The sequence below is a fragment of the Ptychodera flava genome (genome assembly GCF_041260155.1).
Source record: "Ptychodera flava strain L36383 chromosome 23 unlocalized genomic scaffold, AS_Pfla_20210202 Scaffold_23__1_contigs__length_28996876_pilon, whole genome shotgun sequence".
In the NCBI taxonomy this organism is placed as follows: domain Eukaryota; kingdom Metazoa; phylum Hemichordata; class Enteropneusta; family Ptychoderidae; genus Ptychodera; species Ptychodera flava.
In genome coordinates, this window is record NW_027248277.1 from 6,482,455 (window position 1) to 6,490,458 (window position 8,004).

Genomic DNA, 8,004 nt, shown 5'->3' on the forward strand with positions numbered 1-8,004 from the left:
AGTTGTTGCATTGCATTGAAGAAATCTTTTAAATGTACAGAAATACTGGTGGAGGGGGAAAGGAGGGATGGGGTTTGTGCATTGTAATGTCGAAAGGGCAAAACGGAACAGTGAACTCAAATAAACTGTTCACACTTTTATTGAAGCCAACATTTGTGTAGTACAGCTGTTAAGCAAAATACTACGTACAGAGTCGCTGTTTTGGGAAATCGTACCATTTTAGTGTCGGATATGCACGCCATGAAATGAAATAAATGTCCGATATTATTTCGCTAGACCTACAAGAACGGACACATTTGTAACATGGTTGTGAGGAGTGGTATTTACAAATTTATGGAAATGCTGTAGATTTCCTCACGCCTTCCTCTCCGTCCGGAGAGCTTGCGAATGCAACTTAGCCCAATAGTCAATGTTAATCGGAACAAGGCAAGGATGTGCAAGTCCACTGAGCCTTTGTGTCGTCAGCACCGCTCAGCTCCACAAGTGCGCCCTCAAACAAATCGCTTGCCGAATATATAACGAAGGTTCACTTCCAATGCAAGAGTTTATTAGCACAGTTATGAAAACCCAGCTGGCCCATACTCACATCTGACTTTGGAATATGCGAATCTTACCGAGGAACAAATAAGAATAATAATACGATTTTTGCAACTTTCGAAATCAAGTTATCAGAAACTGTAGCGCATCCAGAATGTGTAAGGCCTTATTTTAGGGTTGAAAAGGTTATGTGGTGAATATGGTGAAAACAAATATGTACTGATCAATCAAGGTGGATCTCAGTCTTGATGTTAAAATATCCTAGTCATGTCATACATCGAACTACATGACGACTTGAACGAAATCTCATCATACAAAACCGCTCTGTCATTTAAGAGTATCTATAAGCGACACGTACACGGCATGCATTTGTAGAACCATTTAAAATGAACCTTAGTTACGTAACACAGTACCTATTTTCGTTGAGTTTCTGAATTACAATAGTCTCGTTCAACAGTCAGTGCAAGGTCCTATGTACAGTAAGGTTGCTGACCCGGCACGTCCATGCAATGATCTACGCAACAGCCTACCACTACAATGACAGTCTGCTGAAGCTTATTAATAACATTTATTTCGTGTTTATTATAATTGAATAGTCGACAATGGCCATAATAGGTTCATAAATTCCATCGTGGTCACTTTCAGAGCTCATTGTGTGCGAACAAAGAGAGACCACAAGTATCCTAAACAAGCATTTTAGCCATAGAATTGATCTAAAGATTGCTGTTAACAAGTTGGCAATGATCATTATCCTTCAACAATGCATTGTTTATTTTTAAAGGCACCAGATTATTTAAATTTTGATCATCTTAATTGCTGATAAAGTTTCTTGAGTTTCTAGCCACAGAAGGGAGATGTTTTCAGCAATTCACTAAACCCAAACGTGGTTCCTTCCATCAACGTTTCTATACCGGGTCTTTCATGTCATCATAGACATACAACACTGCTACGGTGTTGAGAAAAATTTTACTCATCTTTGAATTCAAAAACCAGATAATCTTTGAATTCAAAAACCAGATGATAATGAACATTTAGGTACATGTTAATATTTTAAATCGTAATTTGAACTTATTTAGCAGATTCGTGATCCATAGAGAAACGCAGCAAAATTATTTACCTAAGTGAATAATTTATATCAAGTCGTGTGCACTGTAATCTGCTTAGGGACAATTAAATGCCATGTTGGGAGCGAGTGTTGATTTGTATTAGTTGATTATTCTGTTCTTGATTTTGGTGAAAGGGGTCTCGATGTTTTGGTAAAGCTCAATGGGTGGATCGTTGTGATTTTTTTGTATTGTAAAAAAGCAGCCAATAATCGTATACAATTTGCCATACAAGTCACGAATCGCACAAGTGTTGCGTAGCGTGAAAATATTTTGTAAAAACTAATGAGAAAAAACCACTCAACTATCGTTAGCTCAGTTGGTAGAACATACGAAATGAATTAGGGGAACTCGGGTTCAACTCCTAAATTGGTCATTTTTTCAACCCCCCCCAATTTGCAATGTAGAGACAATCACATGTATTTGTGTTATTTTTCTCGTTAGTTTTACTTATATATATATATATATATATATATATATATATATATATATATATATATATATATATATATATATATATATTATATATATATATATTTATATATAATATATATATTTACATACATACGTACATACACTGTGTACATACATATTATATATATATACATATAGACATAGACTATTCATATATAATAGACGTAGACTATATACATATATCATAGACATTTGGATGTTGCAGAATTGAAAGTCTTTATTTAAAGTTTGGTTACCATAGTGGAATTCATCTATACGGTTAGCCTATTGTATGAGTACGGACCGAGTTCAAGAAATGAAATTACGTTATCATCCTGTTTTGCGAATACATCAATTGCACCAGACATAAAATTGACTTAAGGCAACGGCAGTGACTAACGTGTCGGAAGCAAATATGTATGTTTATAAACGCACGTTCTGCGTGTTTTATAAACGTATATACTTACAACAATGTGAAATATGCTGTATTAAAATACCTAGTACAAAAATACATAATATAGGAAATGAACTTGTTTTTATGTTGAGTTATTCATTATGTATATATTTATACAGCTGAGTGTCACCTTTAAATTGTGTTTTGTGCAAATAAGCCTGCTATACAAGCAATGGAATGGTAACTTTAACCCTCATTACTGTCTTTCGCAAATAATCCTGGCAAAGACAAATTCAAAGCGAATGTTGAATTATTCATTACAAAGAAGGATATAAAGCTCGCCGCCACATCGAAAATATTGAATTTCATTATTGCATGCAAATCTTCAAATCGTATTATTACTGATTGCTCGATATCAACGACTTCTTTATACGTGATGTTATTATCTGACCAGCACAACTGTTGACATCTAAACACTGATAAAAATCTGAGAACAAGGAGGATGTAAAATAAGTCTCCATGTTGAATGATCACACAATTTCTCCAACCAAGAAAAAATTTCCCTCTAATCCTATGAGTGCACCGTAAACGATCAGCTAAAAATATTTTCTTTTGAGAATCAATCGGTCAATATCGGACGTATTCCAACCACTGTGTATTGCTCGGAGTTAGTGTTCAATGCTGGCGCTTTCTGTAAACTTTCCTGTCCCATCTTCATCAGCAAAACACTTCATTGCAGGATCTACAAATGGAACACGAAGAACAAGAGTTGAGATATTTTCTTGTGACTGAGCGTACGCACAACAATGAAGTGCAGCAAAGACTATACCAAGCAATTATTAGAAAGAGAGAGAAATGTGTTAAAAGGAAAATTTGAGAGATTTACTAGACGTAATTTATTATCTAAAAGTGTTATCTTGATTAGCCAAGAATAAAAATCTTAATTGGAAGTTTAGGATTAGACATTTTGTCAAAATTTACCGGTTTTTCAGATTAAAACAAACTACCCAGGCCTTGTGTTAACTCTAGGGGGGTGGGATTTTTTTTTAATTTCACACAAAAAAGAAAGTGAAAATGCCCTTTATTGCAAAGAATACAGAACAATTTCATAGAAACAAAAGATCAAAGAAAAGTATTATTGAAATTTAAGTGTCCCAAGTACATATTACCAAAGTAGCAATTGTTAATGGTATCTAAATCAGAAGTGAACTGATGGCATTAACATCTCCTGGTTATTTTAAGGGACCAATAGCTGTAATTTTTGCCGATTTTAGCACTATGTATTCTGTTTGATGTCAAATACATTTCCTTTTCTTCTTCAAAAGCATTTGAGATACACTGTGTTCATCTTGTCAACTCAGTCTATACATGTGTAGACTGTGTTTTATATGTTTAGAAGCGAATTCTTGTCCCAATTAGAGTTAATTGTAAACAACAACAATGTCGTTTTCACGTAGAGAGTCTTGTTTGCTAAATATAGTGAATTGGCGAGTTGAACAATAACTTGTCGTCGACATACAAAACAAAAATATTGACAAAATTACAAAGCTAAATCACACAGGTATTATTTACCAGTATTTTTCATCAGCTTAGGAATGAAGTTATTCCAGAAGGCACACTCTTTGGCTTTTAATGCTCGTTTGTTTGACATCGTCAGTGCAATTTCTTTATATTCTAATCCGGGTACTTTGAACAGCGGCCAATCATGTCATACCTCTTCTTCAGAAAAAGTTGCATCGTCTCTTGGAAGGTTTGAATTGCTGAAAATGTACAAAGATATGTGTCTATTATAAAACTCTCTCATGGAAGGAATATTTAAATTTCATTAAATTTAAGCTGTATGAACACAAATCGCATAGCATGAAAGTTCTTGGGACAAATAGAGAGGTAATTGGATTTAAAAATACATATTAGACGATTAGATATTTTGAGGTTATTACCTAATATCACCTTTTCCCGTACTAGTGAAATTGATGGATTTGTAAATGAAATCAGTAAAACTATAACGGCAACAGTGGACGAGTTTTGGCATAAGCTTGCTTCGGAAATTGATCGAATTGATGCTAAAATTCATAAAAAGGGATTTTTTACATGTCATACTCTGACAGTACGGGCCTAACCACTCTTGTACTCCATACACTTCTTTTACTGTGACCAATAGAGGGCAATATAAACGAAGGGTAGGCTTATATAAAAAACATGTTGCATGACTAATTAGTGTAATCTTTAATTTTATCAAACCTACGTTGTAACTCCTTTGAGTTATCGTGTGACTGTGTCATTTATTTTTACGCACCTCATACTTCACTCCATTTGACCTTAAGGATGACAAGAGGGTCCACTAAGTTTAGATACAGTAAGTTCATTCACAGAAGTTGGGATGTATCCGGTTTGGGTCGTAAGAAGTCACGCTTGAGAACAAAACTGTATAGCTTATAGACTGGTACAAGATGGATTAGCCTTAGTAGGCAAAATACGTGATATACTACAATATAGATACATACTTATTCTGTATATTTGTCAGATATGTTATGTATACATGCATGTATGTATACATGTATGTATGTATACTCATAAAGTGCTCAAGTACAGTGTACGTTTTGGTCCGCAAAAATCTGCGTTACGTATATCGTTGCGCATGAATTTATATTACATATATTAACGCATTGATATGGCTCCATATACAAAGATAAACCTTACGTATACCCCTAATGTTGGCGTTCCATATACATCCATACATATAAACATTCTGAACGTATATAAAGCATTTTACCGAGAATATGTTAGCATAATTGATATTATCGTAAAATATTGATTTGCTCCAACCTACTCAGTTTTGGCAAAGTAGTCCAATATTTCATCACCTTTAATGTCATATCAACCACTTCTTTAGATGCAGTCAAGTCCATCCCATCCGAGAAATGCCAACCAAAAACGAATGGTATGTCCTCTGCGTGCGCAGCTTTCATCCACTTAAAATGCCAGAATGACTTGCTTAGCACATTCTTCATATGGTACCTGTACACATTGAAACCGGCCTTAGCATATGCACGAGCTAATGCGTCTGCTTCGCAATGAATTTAAAGTCACCGAGCTGTTGCTGAGGGCGTCAGCGTAATTAAGGTCTTCCAGATCGGCATCATCCCAGTTGATGTACATAATTTGATTGCGTCCTTCACAGCCTGGTTGGTTTCATTCGAGTAAGGAAGGAGATTGCTCATCAAAGCCTCATATACGGTTTTGTTCATTGTTCGCTTGGCCTCGTTCCACATGTCAGGCATTGCTAATGCAATGAAATACATCCCTTCGTCTGCCAAGTTACCCAACATCAGATCTAAACCCGACTTTGTGAAAGCCATCTTTTCAAAAATACGCGATGGATTCTCAGTCAAGAAATAACCATCGGCCACTGGAGGAAACACAATATTAGGAAGTGTTTGGCCGATTATGTTTTCAAGAGTTTCTTGTGAAGAGTAAAATTTTTATTGATGACATATTGGATATAGGTTGTAGGACTTACCAAAGAAACATTCAAATATTAGTCCATCCAAACGAAAGGAAGGTGAACAGAAACAATTAAAAGGTTTACGATGAAGGGATCGGTAAATACAAAGAACGATGGCCAGAAGGACGGAGACACAGACATACAAACTTCCAGACAGACGAACATGTTGATAGATAGATAGACAGATAGATAGACAGATATTCAGACAGACAGATAGACACATGGGTTGGTGTTGGTTGGATGGGTGGTTAGGTAGCTAGGTAGGTAATTTAAATAGTGTTTCAGTCCAATATTGAAAGAATTTTGATCGATAAGATGGACAAGCTGAAGTGTAAATATGTTGCTTGATTTAGACGAGTAGATGGATGGATGTACGAATTGATTGATCGATAAGTGGTGAAGAGTTGAAGGTGAATGAAATGCTGATCGACACATTGTACTGTAAATGGCGTTTCTGATGCTTTCCCTGGTAACTTTGTGGAGGGTTAAAGTTACAATTAAAAAACACATATTCGTATTCATCTCTAAACACCGGCTCAAGCAGCAATGGTTTTGGCCACTTAACTCTGAGACATGTGATTGCTCCATAAAGAAGGAGAACTTCGTTCCCATGGAGGTTTTTGTTGGCTAACTTTTCCCGTGACAGATACCCCTCTTCAGTAAGCAAATCAAGTATTAATTCAAACTCTTTCTGTCTTAGCTTGTCTCGCCCTGGGGCCACTATGTCATATAAAGAATAAATTTTGACCCGTTTTTGAGGAGTGTAGCTCGGCGACATTGGTTTGCACGTTGACCTTTGGATTTTTTTATTGCTTTGGAAAAAGAATGGTTAAAAGTTTCATTGACAAAGTTTGACCAAAAGTTTGTCTTTCTCTTATTCTTCTCAAGAATTTTCTCGTACTCAGGTGTGTGCACCAAACATGTTAATTTGTCTCGAGAAAAGTCGATTGTTTTATATTTTGTGTTAGATTTTGAAAACATCCAAGTAAATAACATTAAAACACACTCACTTGGTGTGTCACAGGTACGTATACGTTCAGGAAGAGACAATCAATTCTTCAAGGGGGTCAAGATATTGAATACAGGCCGACCCAATGTTTGTTGCCGGATACACCCAATCCCAGCCCAATTTCGATTGAGGTGGACGAAATCTCAGGTCACCGTCTGGTGATTCAGCGTAGGGTATCCCTTCATAAATGTGAATGGTTCGATTGATGTTTACGTCCGGGAGCCAAAATATCTCGGACTTGCCGAAGAGTTTGCCCGAAGCGATTTCAACCATCGAATCGTCAGCCAAAACGAAACACAGGACAACAAAGAAGACAGAAACACAGCAGTGCACCCTGTTGGAAGCCATGTTTTTGTCTCCTTAATATACCATGTCTGTCCTTTGTCCCTTATATAAGGTCAGGAAAAGGTTACAGCAGTCTCAGTGCTCGTGTATACAAGAGCCGTCCACTCATACGTGATTCGTAATTCATGGCCCTCTCGTGCAGTGCGATTCCGTTCATGCATGCGCGAAACTTTCATTCATATATATACCAAACAGCGAAAACAGTCTTTTCTTCTGGACCTGCAAGATGACAAAATCATTGCGTCTGCCCATTGGGTATTTATTAGCTTTCTCGTCAAAGATGTCTCGTCAAGATGCCTATACCTAACCCTAGGTGAATCCATTCTTTGTAGTTGGGTGTCAGTGTGGTTTTAATCCTTAATGAAAAGTCATAAGACTACGGTAAGTGTACAGTAAGCAATTTCAAAGTGTTTTTTGTTTAGCTCAGGTTCCGGGAACTGCCATATGGAGGATATATACATCATCATGTACTGTAGTTTTTGAACGCCCTCTTTCGTTCGCCTCATGTAGATGTTTGAATAGGCTCATTTCGATAAAATATAGACTAATGACGCTTTTTTGCCTTCAAGCACGACTTGGTTATAAAAAACATATATTTTTCATCAGTATTTTGGTTAGTATGTAGACCTCTGCTCCATACCCCGATTTTCGGAAAAAA